This window comes from Camelus dromedarius, chromosome 19, assembly GCF_036321535.1.
Source record: "Camelus dromedarius isolate mCamDro1 chromosome 19, mCamDro1.pat, whole genome shotgun sequence".
NCBI classification, from domain to species: domain Eukaryota; kingdom Metazoa; phylum Chordata; class Mammalia; order Artiodactyla; family Camelidae; genus Camelus; species Camelus dromedarius.
In genome coordinates this window covers 3,023,125-3,038,090 of record NC_087454.1, presented here as the reverse complement: position 1 = coordinate 3,038,090, position 14,966 = coordinate 3,023,125, and the positions used below count along the sequence as shown (strand labels likewise).

The window sequence follows — 14,966 nt, the reverse complement described above, 5'->3', positions numbered from 1 at the left end:
ATGCATCTACCCCCAGACGAAGTTCAGAACTCTGAGCAATTCAAGTACTTCTCAATCAAAACAAGACTGTTACATTCAAATGACATCTCTTTAGTTACTGATCTTAACTTCTATCTTATCTGACCAATTTAGATTAAACCTCAGTGCATTTTAAATACAGGGATGAATGAATCAAAGAAAACACAGCAGCTTCCATGGTGGAAATGAAACGCCACTCAGCTCAGGATCTGAGGACCAGACGTGCCCAGCTCCTGTTTTTGCAAATGGTGTTTGAGGATACCCCGCGACGCCCACTTGTTTCCCATCGTGGTGGCTCTTCCACTCCAAAGGCCGAGCTGAGGAGCTCCCACGCAGACCGTGCAGCCCGCCAGGCCTAAAATACTCATTACCTTGTCCTTTACAGGAGAAGTACCAGCTTAACTCACTGAGAAGTTCTTCCACACTACTCAGAATATCTTCCTAGTCACAAATAAACATAGGTGACAGAGCCACTGAAAGTAACAAGAGTACAGATGTGAGCATTAAACGCGCTAACCCGGGAACAGAAGAGACCAATGGTGGGGAGGGTCAGGGCGACACCCCGGGCGAAAGGCCACACTGAGCAGAGACACCCATGGGGGGGACCCCAGGTGGGCCACATAGGCCCTCTGTGTATCAGCCTTGGACACAGTCCTTGACCTTATCGGCCCTCAAGCTCCTGTGCAGAAGATGCAGAAGGCAAGACCTACCTCATACGGAAGGGATTAAGCTACGTCCTGTTCATAATGTACTTAACTCATTGCCCCCGGTATCAAACACACAGGATAAGTCGACTTAAAAGTTAAAAGTGGTCCAGAGGCTTCTAGGTCCAGTAACAGAGCAGGACAGTCATTCGCTGAAGCAGATGGAGAACACATGATGACTTTTGTGTCTGTTCAAATACTTTTCACATGGGTGTTTGTGGTGGGGAGGGAACAACCTGCTGAGTTCAGTCTGGGTGAGACGGCCATCCGATCATTCCTGGGACTCAGCCTGAGGCGAGGGCATGGAAATACAGTAAGAGATCTGTGCTAGCAAGGCAGGCCTTGGCGGTTACTCACGTAGAGGTAAGAATTAATGTTGTAAAGACGAGTAAGAACCCGTGGGAAGGTGAGAGTAAAAACAGAACTGGGCAAAAGACAGAGCCCTGGGAAATTATCCTATTTAAGGGAAGGGATGGAAAGAGTAAGAGAACCCAAGTGTTCTCACAGAAGCCTGGGGCACAGAGGCTCCAGAAGGAAACCTCTGTGATTTCTGAGCCAAACACCACTGTATGTAATTCTTAACATGCCGTATTATTGCTATTTGTCTGTCTCCCTGTTAGATTACATGGTTCCTGATAACAGAACACACACAGCCTCTCTTATGTAAATGTTTGCATATCCGGAGTCCAGCATTACACCTGAAGCCGGGTGCAGGAGGAAGGAGGAAGGGAAAGAGGAGAAACAGAAAAGGATGGAAGGAAAATTGGTCAACAGGATCCACTGCAGCGCAGAGCTTAGGCAGGGGGCAAAGAAAAGAGCTATTTGACAAAATGACTGATGGCTGGGTGAGGACAGAAGTCGGGTCACAATGGGGTCACATGAATGGACCATGTAAAAATGAAGGAGGGTACCAATCCGAGAGTGGATACACGTATTAAAAGCTTCTGGAACCAAAGGAAGGAAAGTTTAGGGAACATCCTATAGATGGCCCTGGTCTCCCAAGGAAATCTTTATATTCATGAAGAAAAAGAATCTGGATAATCTCAACGTTTACCAAGTAAATATAATTTTGTCATTCAGTAAGGAAGTAAGAGCAGAGAACAGTCACTTGGAAACTTTTCTAGATAAACTCGGACAGTGATTAAAAAGAAAAAATAAAAGTTACTACACATTCTGGGAGGAATCCAGGAAGTCACCAACCAAGGGTTCTGGTGGCTGTGAGATAAGTGTATTGCTCTGACCACTTCTCTTTAGTACCAGACAGTCTACCTTCCCCGCCCACCCTCAATTTTTGCCTAACAGAGCCGTCTTCACTGGATGCTAGGCCCATCTTTAGATCAACCAATCGTCTCCAAGTCAGTTCTTCCTACAGGAAGAAAACAGTACAGCTCCTGATCAAGAAGTTAACGGCAGCTTTTGAAGAACAGTCGTAATAACAAGAATGCTCTATGTTTTATCAAACAAATTCACATGTACTTTGCTACTTGCTGATGCCCGTAATACCTCCTGAGGTACACACGATTTATTAGTCACAATTCGCAGATAAAGAATACTGGTTCATAAACAACATAACTCAATTCCCATGGATAAAAGCAGTGACTATGGGGCTCAGATCCTAATCTCCTAACCTTAAAATCCCATGATCTTTGCTCTAAACCTCTGAAAAAAAAAACAAAGAAAGACAGAGTCAATAAAAGCATGAAAACAAAGGTATAAGCAAGCGTCCCGCTAGTCGTTGGTAGAATGTGTTAGTCCTATAAAACGAATATAAAAATGTCGTGCATTAAGCATACAAGGAACTCCGTACCTCTCACTCCATCAGGACTTAAGAATAATATGCTGGATAGAGTCGGCAGTACCGAAACACGTGAGGAACCTCTCTTCCTTATAATTTACAAGGACATCTTGAGAGGTCGCGGTGGGTCAAAACTTTTTAAAAGGCTACTTAGGTAAATTCATGCTGACCTTTTTTCTCAGTATATTTTCCCGTAAAAGTCTGAAGGAGGCAAACTCATCCTCCAGGCTCTCAGAGTGCGGGTCTTGGAGCTCCATAAAAAGTGCTCACTGCGGTTGCCGGTTGTTGACGAAAACAGGGAACACAGGAGTAGTTTCTCGGTCTGTACACTGTGGGCTGATTCACTCCCTGACATCTTCCTTCCTTCTTCTTCCAAATTATGCCAACAGACAGCATTTTAAATGACTCTGACTAATTAAAGGTCAGAGGATATAAATTATTACTGCACTCTAGACAGCATTTTACTGATGGTTATTATGTAACTTCACATTTACAGGAAAAGATAAAGAATTACAAATAAATAACCTGAAAAATAACAAAAAACCTGAAAGGAGCCTGCTCTTTCTCACGTTCGCGTTAGTAGCTGTTGGAATCAGCTGACCCCACGAGAGAAAGCCCTGTTTCTCCCACTTTTCTGGTCCTCTGTTCACACAGCTCAGGAATGCGGGTTATTGGAAAACACACTGGAGACAGATCACGGGTGTGGGTAACTGACGTGTACCGCCCAAACATGCCCTCGGGGATGGACGGCTCACTCGCCCAGGGCTGGTCCTCTCAGCCTCCTTGGAGGACAGCCTCACCAGAAGAAAAGTGCCTTCTCCAAAACCCTGCCTGCTTCCTGGCAGCCTGTATCCGTCACCACTGCGGGGGAACCATCCGGGACAAGGTGGCGGAGGGGCCCCAGGCAGCCGGCCGGGACCTTCACTGGGACTGCTGCAGCGCTGTGCCTCCCTCTGCCCACCTGCCCGTCCCACTGCCAAGTTCAACACCACACAGTTAAGAAGTGCCCTGAGAGCTGATCTTCATCCCGGAATTGGCCTCCTGAGACTGCGACAGAGCAGGGTGCTCTGTTCTTCCTCCTAAAACACAGCTTCACTGCCACCCTGACGCTCTTCTTCCCACTGATCAGGACAGTGTGTGTGTGTGTGTGTGTGTGTGTGTGTGTGTGTGTGTGTGTGTGTGTGTGTGTGTGTGTGTGTGTGTGGTTAAAACAGACATAACATACAATTCATCATTTTTAAGTGCACAGCTCAGTGTCCTTTATTATCACTTTCACGATACTGTACAACGTCACCACCGCCCGTCTCTGGACCTCTCTTTATCATCCCCAACTGAAACTCCAGGCAAACAGTTTTAAAAGCAAAATTCTACAGTGAAGTTTTAACACTGTGAAATCCTCATGTAAGCGAGGTTGAAGTTCAAGTCCACTTTCTAAAAGTGTCAAAAGCCATGTACTTAGTTCTATGTCCCAACTAGGACAGAAAAGGCTTCCTGAAGAACTGGCAGCGGAATTGAATGCGGGCAACAAGGTGTCTCAGCAGCACACTTCACACCAGGCCCCCTCCCCAGCCTCTTCCGTTGCAAATGTTACTCTTACTAACACGGAGCTCGTTCTGAACATCGCCCTGAAGACCTTTCTGCAGCGATGGAAACGTCCGTATCTGCACCATTAAATACAGGGGACACCAACCACATGTGGCACCTGAGGGACTCAATTTTTAATTTTATTTAATTTTACTTAATTTTAATTTAAATTGCCACCTGTGACGGGTAGCTACCATATTAGAGCAGATCTGGACCCTCACGTAAGAAAAATGGGAATTCTATACCCAAGAGAATGAGAACTGATCCCTGAGGCTGTATCTTAATATACAAACTAGCTTCCAAAATAATCAGTGGATTTCAGTTTTATGTAAATAGAAGGAGATATTCACTCTCGAGCAGAACACATTTTTTAAAAATTAGAAACTAGGAAGGCCTACAGAGGTCACTGAGTAGGTTACTGAGTCCAGAGCTCACATTTTGTAAAAAAGGAAAACAAGTCACAGACTGGCTGTACTCCTCCATCTGCAGCCAATCAAGTAGTCGGAGGTGATAACAGAACCAGCGGCCTGATTCCCAGGTAAACGTTCAGTCTACTGGTTAATTCCAGTTAAGATCTCACTTCAACCTGGAATCCAAAACATTGGAATACACAGAAGCAAAGAGTAGCAAGGTGGTTACCAGGGGTGGGAGGTGGGGGAAGTGGGCAGGAGTGCGTCAAAGGGCACAAAGTTGCAGTCTGCGGGATGAAGACGTCGTGAGAGCCAATCAATGTACAGCAGGAAGACTAGAGTTAACCGTGCTGCACGGAAGCCTGGAAATGCACTAAGGGGATGGATCTCAGGCTCTCTTATTAGACACAAAAGAAGGGTAACTCTACCGGACAAGATGATAATGTTAGCTTGACTGTGGAAATCATTTCATTAGGTGCACATGTGTCAAATCATCATCTTGTTTACTTTACATGTATACATTTTTATTTAAAAATTAAGCTAAATTAAGTAAATTAATGAATCAATAAAAACATAAAGGTATCTGAGGCATCCTATTACCTGTTAATGGATTACACCTGGCTTCTCCTGGGTGTCCAAAAGGCCACGCTGAGAACGCTGTAAACTTTCTTTACCACGGTGAGTCCAGCAGCGTCAAGAAGCAGTAAAACACACAAACGTCTGTTGTTAGAAAGGATGGATTTGTAGCTGTTTACACAGTCTTTCAATCACCCTCAGTCTCGTGGGTAAAGGGGAGACTAAGCAGTGCAGGGAATCTCCCGGACTGTAATTTCTCTGAAGCACAATGAGCTTAGTGGAAAGGGCCGCGGTGAGCAGGCACGACCACCTCTGGTCACAGCCACACAAAGACATCAGGCACATTCCATTCACCTGCAGACCCAGGGCTTTGACAGCGTCTACCCAGAAAAACAAAGCTTGCCTCAGTCAATGTACAGTTTACACATTTTACCCCACTAAGTAATGCTGGGGAAATGGCCAACTTCCACCAACTTTTACTCATAAAAGTGCAAGGCAGGAGTATGTTTCTGTTCCTGCTGAGTAGTTTAAATACAAAGAAAATGTCTGTAAAAAGGCAGTTCCCTATATTACTGGTGGGAGTGTTACTGGTGCAGCCTTTCTGGGGAGCAGTTCAGCTCCACCCAGAGACTGAAAACTGTTCACACCCTTTGACAGGGTAATTACCCTTCTAGGAATTTATCACAAGAAATAATGTAAACGAAGGCACACATGAAACACAAAGAATTTTCATAACAGTATGATTTATAATAGGAAAAAATTACAAACAACATAAAGTTCCCCCAGAGCGAGTGATTAAGTAAATTATAATAGAACTACACAGTGAAACATTGTGCAATCTTAAATTATAACAGTTGTAAAGTATGTAGTCAATGGCTTAACTACATACTTATAAAGGGATAAACAGGATATAAAATTGTATGTATGATGTGATCTTAACTCTGTATATATGTATCTATAAATACATGCATATTATATTTAGAAACCATGGAAGATCCAATAGCTATTATCCCTGGTCCTTATTTTCTATTTTCATATTTCTAAACTTTCTAAATAGACATCCATTACATTTTTATTAAAACTGTTATTTGGAAATAATCGACTTGTAAGAAAAAAGTTATTTAAAAATATGGCAAGTTGAGCTCTGGCCATTTTAACAGGCTGTATTAAGCCCACTTATAATTATATGAAGAATAAATGCCAGTATGGGGGGAGGGTATAGCTTAGTTGTAGAGCACATGCTTAATTAGCATATACAAGGTCCCGGCTTCAAACCCCCGTACCTATTAATTAATTAATTAATTAAAATAACTCCCCCCAAAATAAAAATTTTTTTAATTTTTTTAATTAAAAAAAAAGAATAAATGCCAGTATAAACATAACACTGCCATAGGTGGATTAATTGCATTCAGTGACCAGCTAAGAGATTAGTTTTTATAACAACACAGGTGTTGACTTGGAAGAAACACGCCCAACATGAGAGCTGTGAGTTTCAGCTTTATTTGGGGACTTACTGAGGACTATAGTCCAGGAGACGGCCTGTTACATCGCTCTGAGAAACTGCTTGTAAGAGGCAGAGGGAGAGGCCAGTGTAGTACACATGTGACTTTGGAGAAGGGGTACGTGCAGTCAAGCACACGTCTCACTAGGTTACCGTGAGCCACAAGGAACAGATACCTCAGTTAATGATTCTGGTGCTTTCCTAAGCATGCCGAGATGCAAGAATACAGCTCATAAGAAATTTCTCCTAAAATACTTCCAACAACCTAAAGGCCTCTTGCCTGTTTTCCACCACACTGAGCGTCTCATCCTGATCCCCACCCCAAGTTCCTTTCAGAGTTACTGCAGGTCAGCAGCTGCGGGCGCTCGTGACGTGATTCTTGCAGAACAGGATGTGGACAACACGCATGCTTCGTATTACACAGATGAAACGCTTGGCACGTAAAACCCTTCTCTGCCTTTCCAAACTTCTTCCCCTAGCTACAAATCAACTGTCACAAGCACAACGCCAAGCACTCAATGCCATTTTTCCCAAGACACTCAGATTTCCTAAGAAATTGGTAATATGGGGCTCTTATACCAAGGAAATGTTTCTCAAATATACCCATTAACGAAGTCTGTAATACATGTTAAAGCTAAAATGATGTATTTTAGTAAGAAAAAATACTTCTAATTTCTACGGAAAATATTCACTAAAACGTAGTTCAAACTAGGCTAACACCTAGGCTGTATTACTGTCTGGGGCTCTCCGTGTTGCTCTCACTGGCAACTGTAAGCCTCAACTGGACTTCTGATGGTGGACCGGCAATGTCATTCTCAAATGATGGGCCAGCCCTGACACATGGCCGGTCCCAGCCTCCTGCCGCTTTCACGTGGGCTTCTACCCAAGCAGGCTCCCCTCAGCTGAGCCCCCTCGCTCATCGCTATCACTGCGCACTCACTGTTCAAGGCCAGGGGTTAACTGATGACCCATCCTGCACTACTGCTTATGGGGACTGTTCACCCGCTCTGATGTGTGTGTTCCAACACCAGGCAATTCTCCGACTGTCTGCAGACACCAGCTGGGTGTCCTACAATTTAACTCAATTCTGACAGTATCTACCTAGACGTAGCATTAGATCCCACGGGTGAAGGTCCCACATGACTGCTGTCTCTCCCCACTTAAGATGCCAAGCTCAAGTCCAGGAGATCAAGCAGACTGCAAGTCAGAGGTTCCCCTCCTTGGGTTCAATTACTTTGATGGGGTGGCTCCCAGAACTCAGGGAAAGAGCTGACTACTATATTAGTAGTTTATTATAAAAAGACATGACTCAGGAGCAGCTAGATGGGAGAAACGCACAGGGCCAGGTGCAGGGGAAAGGTCACAGAGTTTCCACGCCCTGCAGGCACACCACCCTCCCAGAACCTCTGCATGGCCACCAGCCCAGAAGCTCTCTGAACCACATCCTTCTGGGGTTTTAGGGAGGCTTCAGTACCAAAGCATGACTCACAAAATCACTGGCCACTGTCATAAGCACTGAGATCAATGTCCCACACAAACCCACCTCCCCAGAGGTCTGGCTGGTCTCCCTGGCAATCAGCCCCCATCCTCAGGTTACCTAGGGGCTTGCCAGAAACAGCTCACTAACACAAACTCAGGTGTGGTGGAAAAGGGCTTGTTCTATGAATAACAAATAGACACCCATTTCACCTCCGTGGCCCTGGAGCTCTTTAAAGAACTGAGAACAAACCTGAGTATTGTAACAAAAGATTTCCCCCGCGGTGACAAATTACAATCAGAAGGGTTTTAGGGGCCATGTGCTAGGAACAAGGAAGAAGACCAAACATATTTCTCACTATAAGTTGCATTATCACACCTGCGTTCATGACGTCACGTCATCATCATCCCTGCTCTCCTCAAGCCTGTCTGAATTGAACACCATTCAGCAATTTCCCCATCGTTCAAGGAATGCACGAGAGGTGTGAGTATCAAATTCAGCATCTGTTCAACTTAATCACTGTGCTGGCTGATCAACTTCTGGAAGAGGAGAAACGTGGGGGCATCTCTGCATTAGCGACACGGAAGCCTTCAATGCCTTCTCCACAGGTTCACTGTCAAACACTGTGGTTCAGAGGCAGCGCCAAGCATTTCTTGGTGTTGACTTACCAGCTTCATTCCAAGCACTGGCCACTGCAGAAACAGCATTTTGAAGGCTGAGTTCTTTCAGGTCTCAGAACCTGAGGAATCTGTTAACTCCAGCAAGCGGGTTTGCTGTACTGTGTAATGACTACACAGCTGGTCTTCAGGGGACATATTCTTGGGTCGGCAAAAGCCAAAAACACTACTTTTCACAGGACATTGACAAGTAAGGCTGCGTGGAACAGTTGTCTGGGAACAACAAAAATCTGCTTTTCTTGCTGTCCAGCTTAGCTTTACTGAATTTGTGCCGCTGGAACAAAGTAGCAATGAACTGGTCAGAAAATGTTTCTCTGGCTACCTCTGCCTTCTTATGAGTGTAAATAAACCGAGTGTACCTTTCAAACACCTTGAGTAGGTTTGTTTTTTTTCCCCATTCTCTACCAACACAATCCTGTGTGTCTGCGGGACCCGCATATCCAAGAGGAGCCCCCCAGTGGTTAGCATCTGAAGCCAGCTGGTGCTTTCGCACTGGTCATCCTGAATGGCTTCTAGGAACCCAGTCCCAGTACGACTCTGTGTCACCGACACCGCAAGTCTACTCAGGACTAAGGCTTTCAGCGACTGTTCTCTTAGAAAATCCATCGGTATGATTTTCAGACTAGCTCCCAATGAGCAAAGCTTTCCACACTTCACACCGTGAACTTTCTAAAATGTCTGCAGCCAGTCTCTGAATATTTATACTCACCTCTGACAGTCAGCTTTCTACAGTATATTCTAAGTTACTTCCTAACCAATAAGCCACGCTTTCAGTTCTTTGCTGTTCAATCCTGTCTATTAATGCACAGTCCATATCTGCACGTTTTTGGCCATGTAATGTTCTCATACGTGTCTCCAGTCCTTGGTCATCAAGGTCCCTCTCAGAAGTCCACACCTCACCTTTCTGGTTCTTTCGGTTATACATGGTGGGGTCCCACGTGTGTAAGAGGTTTCACAGACAGACCTTTAAACGGTTAGCTTTCAGTTTTTTCAGCTTTTAGAATTGCAAACAAGAGACTGTGGGCCCAGCTTTCACTTGGTCCTAATTCTACCATTTCGCCTCAGCTGGCCCCCAACCTGGCCCCCTCCCTCAGCTTTCCTAGCTTCCCCTCCAACCAACCACACTGGGCATCCAAGGAGGCCCCTCTCAAGTACGGATGTGACCGTGCCGGGCCCTGCTGGAAAACCCTGAGCACTACACAACAGTAAGTCCAGATTACTTCACAGCCCAGTCCCCAGCCACCCCGCCTGCCTCCCCTTGGCTTCCTTCCCAGAACACACCCCATGGTTCACTTCTCAGGCACCTACGTGTTAGGGAATGACCCTAGGATTTTGAGTCCTTCCATAAACAGCATTTTCTTCCATTCTGATATATTAATTTAGGCATATTAATAGGCTAACTGGAATTTTAATTAGAAGGCAAAACATTAATTGGGTTCAATTAAAGTGTTTTCCCCACTCCTAACTCATTAATCAGAAGGGAAGTGTAATTTAATATATTGGAGAAGTAAAATATGTTAGTAGAAGCCTGCTCTGAATTCAAGAAAATCTGTATCAAAATTGTAGAGAAAAAGGATTCGGCTACAGAATGTTTACCTAAGCCAAGGGAGTCTGAGGAGCCAAGAACACAGCTGAAACCTGTACAAAGAGGGCAAAGGTCTTACAAGTCCAGGTCTGGTCCTGGCGACCCCGCCAGAGTTCTGTCCTCCTGAGAGTGGGACTGTGAGGAAAAAGGCCACAGGCAGAGGAAGTCAGTCATCAGAGACAAGGCCACACGGTACCTGGACAGCTCCACCCTGGAGAATACCCAGGGGGTTGCTCTGGGAGGGGCTTTGTGCAACACGCAAAGAGTAAGACCACCGAGAGTCCAGCGTGGGTGTGCAGAAAGATCAGAAGATACTGTTGCTACAAATTCTGGCGCTAACCAAGCACCGGGAAAACTCACCTCCTGCTGGCTTGGCTGAAACCAGTATAAATAGCCCAGATGTTTAAAACAGACATGTTCACACTTTTCACGCCAAATGAAGCCGGCAGTAATTCTCTGTGGGCGGGTACATCTCTCCCACTAGAAAGTAACCAACATAGGGTCGCATGGACACTGTGTTTTGAAATCATGAACCTGCAGTAACGTGAAATGCCTCGGAGAACGTTCAACACACAGCTGGACGGCAGCGCCCCACGCTCTTCCCTTGAGCTTTGTCCATCCAGATACACTTCTTACTTTTCACAGCATCTGATGTGCCTAAGTCCTAGATACGCTTGTAGGCACTGAGAACAACAATCTTACCTATCTACTTTGGGCCCTTGAACAGCACCAAATAGAATAAAGTGAACAAACTCTTTCCTCCTGGATTTACCAACCAACCTGTGAGATTCTGATTGGTTTCCAAGCATAGAAGTGACAGAGGGAAGCCCCCAGGCAGAGAGTCAGGGCCCCCGTACACGAAGGGGTCTCAGCTCAGAACACTGCAGCCCGACCACTCGCGAAGCTCCGACCCGGCTTGAATGGATGAACGCAATTCTTACCTCAAGTGACTGTTCACCACTGGTTTCAACAACGTATTCAAGGCATGGCCTAAAGCCACCAGCAAGAACCTAGCACTGGACCTTGCTGCCTGGGGCACATGGCTTCCACCAGCGGGCAGAGGCCCAGCTGCTGTATTAATGAGCACGCCGCCTGTCAAGACAGTTACACAAGAACCTGGCAGCTCCGCGCAGAGGGCAGGCCCGACGGGAGCCAGAGCCAGAGCAAGCGTCACACAGCCCGAGAAACCCCTGGGCACTGCGGTCGCTGTGGTAATAAGCACCTCTCGTGTAGATAAAACCTTTTATTAAAATTAAGTCTGAGGGGGAAAAAGGAGCAGAGAAAGCAATTCTAAACACGATCATTATCTGAGCATACAATGCCATGCTCGCATTTAGGAGAGATGTCTTTTCATCAGTATAATTCAGCTGAAAAATGACTCTAATACCATTTTTGCTAACAAATGCCATGTTTTCAAGAGTGAGAGACTTCAAAGTATTTTGACACGCTGAAAACTTCTTAATTATTCAAGAATAGAGGAGTAATCAAAAAAAGTATCTTGTGCTGGAGACAAAAACAAATGGAAAAATACAACTTTTTAAAGGTTTTTGAAAACACAAATCAGTGCACTCAGTTCCAAGAGAAATCATTTTTGCTGTCAAAAGGTTAAAACCTGTAATTAAATAATGCATGAGGGAATGACTGTAGATCAAAGACCTTTGCAAAATTAATTTGAAGGCTGGTTAATAAGTATCTAAAGATGCCACCATATTTGGAATTATGGTTGGACTCCCAACCATTCTTTCACAATTTTTCACTTAAGAGAAATGCCATCATACAAATGTTATTTACAAACCAAAAACAGATTCACAGACATAGAAAACAAACTGATTACCGAAGGGGAAAGGTTAGGGGAGGCATAAATTAGGAGTTTGGGATTAACAAACACACATTACTATACAGAAAGTAGATAAACAACAAGGACCTACTGTACAGCACAGGGAACCATATTCAATTTCTTGTAATAACATATAGTGGAAAAGAATCTGAAAAAAAATATATGTACATATATGTATAACTGAATTGCTTTGCTGTACACCTGAAACTAACATCATAAATCAACTACCACTTCAAAAATTTATATATATATCATCAGTTAAAATCAAGTTCATGTACCCATAACCATTAGTATGAATGCATACTTTGCTAAATATGCCAGGGAAAAAATTCCTCTCAATGCATAAAAAATCACACACACACAGACTATAAAACAAATACACAGCCTCACCCTTAGTACTCGAGCATCTCATCAAAGTCAAGTGAGGCATCAAAATTGCTAGTTAATCTTAACTTAGATCAGCTTACTAGTCATCATTTACTTTTGGTTTCAGCGAAAGGTATTTACTGTAGCTCTACACGCTGCACATTTGGAGAATAACAGCATAATTAATTACCCAGTAAATTCAGCATTACAAAATAATGTATAGTAATTCTCCTAATGTACGTGCATGCAACAGTCTTAAAACAAAAAGTATTTAGCTAATGAAAAAGAATAAAGTGTTCACCCAGAAATAATTTAGCAAGCAGAATGACCACGGCAAGTAAAATTAAAACTTGTTCTAAATCAACTCACTAAACTGCATATTAAAAACTATTTTAGGCAATTAGAAATATTACTGCTACACAGAAGAAATAGCCTCCAGGTTAAAAATTCTTCTCTCCTAAATATTCTAAATAAACTGACTTGATGTAAAATCCTCCGAATAAAGTCGCTGCGTATAAACCCCAGAGTCTCAACCACAGTGGAGGAAAGAGTAATTCTAGCACAACGGCTCTGGCCGCCCTCACCTCCGTAATTATCAAGCAGATGCCAACAGCCTGAAACGTTTCTCTGCCTGCAAACGGTGATGTGGCATCGCCTTCTCTCTGACGTCTTTCCTTTATTCTTCTTATTTCTTTCATCCACTCCTCTTGACAACACTGTGACAGACATAATCTACGTCCAGAGTGACGCCAGCGACTGGAGGTACTGAAGGCAGCATCAGGGTTCAAGTCCAGGCCGTATACTTCCTGCTGGTCCCCTGCCACTTCCATTGCTCATCCTCTCTTGATAAACACCAGTTGGCTTTGCTTTTCTCAATAGGTACCATTCTGATAAGTTCCTCGTGAATTTTCTTTTTAAACCAAAACGTATCTTACCATTCACGTAACAGGTAATTCCAGAGATGTTTTACCTCTATGAACCCAGGTCTCATCCTTCATACCCTCCTCAGGTAGAACTGAGCTGTCTCTTCTTTCTCCCCCAAAAGCACATGAAACGCTCGCTGAACCGTAATCAGTCCACCTGTTAGATCCTGAGCTACCGGAGGACAGGGACAAGGTTTTTGTCCTTAAAAAGAATGGTTCCCAAGTCAAAAGCAATAGTCCCCTTAAGAATATCCACGTTATCAATTTCTGCACCAGTGTTTCACTGAGAAAGGACACTATTCATTTAACTCACAGTGACATTTCAACTGCTCCATCCTCTCCCCACAGCAGAAATAATGATAAACTACCAGTTGAAAAACCAAAACAGCACTGACGTTCACGGAGCAAGTCGTTCACAAGGATGGAAGTCAGGGGGGTGGGGATAAAAAATTTTTTTAATTTTTAAAAAGAAGGATGGAAATCAAATAACACTCTTTAATCTTTAATTCAGAGAAGGCTGCCATGTCCTTGCTAAATCACCTTCAGAACACAGTGGCAAGACAGCAGAAGAGTGCAATTTAAGCCCACAATCCCATCAGCCGTGATCGGCCCCAGCCAGTCCTGCCTACATTGAGCTCTCTGCTAAAATTCCCCTGCAGAGAAATACAGTTCTGCATGTCCCTACAAGCTTTGTAAGCTTTAAGGATTAGCTAGCACATGAAAGTATTTAATTGAAATTACAAAATACACAGGCATTGAAAATAATACACGCAGTCGGTTCTCATCGCCCGTGGTAGTCATGAGCTGGAACGTCTGAGAACGCCGAGTCAGTAAATACTGAACCACTGCCCTCGGGGAGATGCAGAGTCAGTTTCTTGCGAGCCTCCGGTCGCATTTTTGTCAACTAATCGACACCACGTAACCTTGTTTCACGCGCCTTTCTCTTTAAAGACACCTTCGGTCATATGTACAGTTGATTCATCAGCACTGAACTCACAGCTGACCGCACGGCAGCTCACGCCTGGATGAAGCTCATCTCACACGCGTACCTTCCCCATAAGGCACGTCCCAGCCTTCCTGCTCGTAGGGACACTGGACGGCACTTCAGCACTACAACGTGGGGGCCATGTGAACAGCGAAGTCACCCACACAAAGCACAAAAAGCACAAAACGCATGGCACTGAATAGATGGTGAGAACAGACACCTGTTTACAGTAGAAGCTGAAAGGAGAAGGCAGAGCATCTCCCGGTCCAACCTCAGCAGGAACGGGCAGGTCGGGGACGCACCTCTGCTGATGGCTCTGCGCATGTCCACAAATGACCACGGAAGCCCTGGGAGCACTGACTTTGAGGCTGTAAATAAGCTTTAGCAATTAGGCAAATTCACAAATACAAAATCGGTGAATGGCAGAGATTGCATGTATGTCAAGGGACGACTAACAGCAGATGCCTCCAAGGCCAGGACCTGGGCGGCTGCAGGGAGACGGGGGAGGGGAGAAACTAGGTTTCTTTC

General features: G+C 44.5%; 1 protein-coding gene across 6 annotated transcripts in view; it reads right to left on the bottom strand.

Moving 5' to 3' along the window:
- Positions 1-14,966, bottom strand: part of FARS2 (phenylalanyl-tRNA synthetase 2, mitochondrial) — a 309,951-nt gene that overhangs the window by 248,868 nt on the left and 46,117 nt on the right. The window contains exon 3 of one of the 6 annotated variants that reach the window (XM_031435245.2): positions 5,112-5,179. The exons of the other annotated variants lie outside the window; for them this stretch is intronic. The gene's annotated coding sequence lies outside the window, so the exon portion shown is untranslated. The remainder of the gene's footprint in view (positions 1-5,111; positions 5,180-14,966) is intronic. 6 annotated transcript variants of the gene reach the window in all.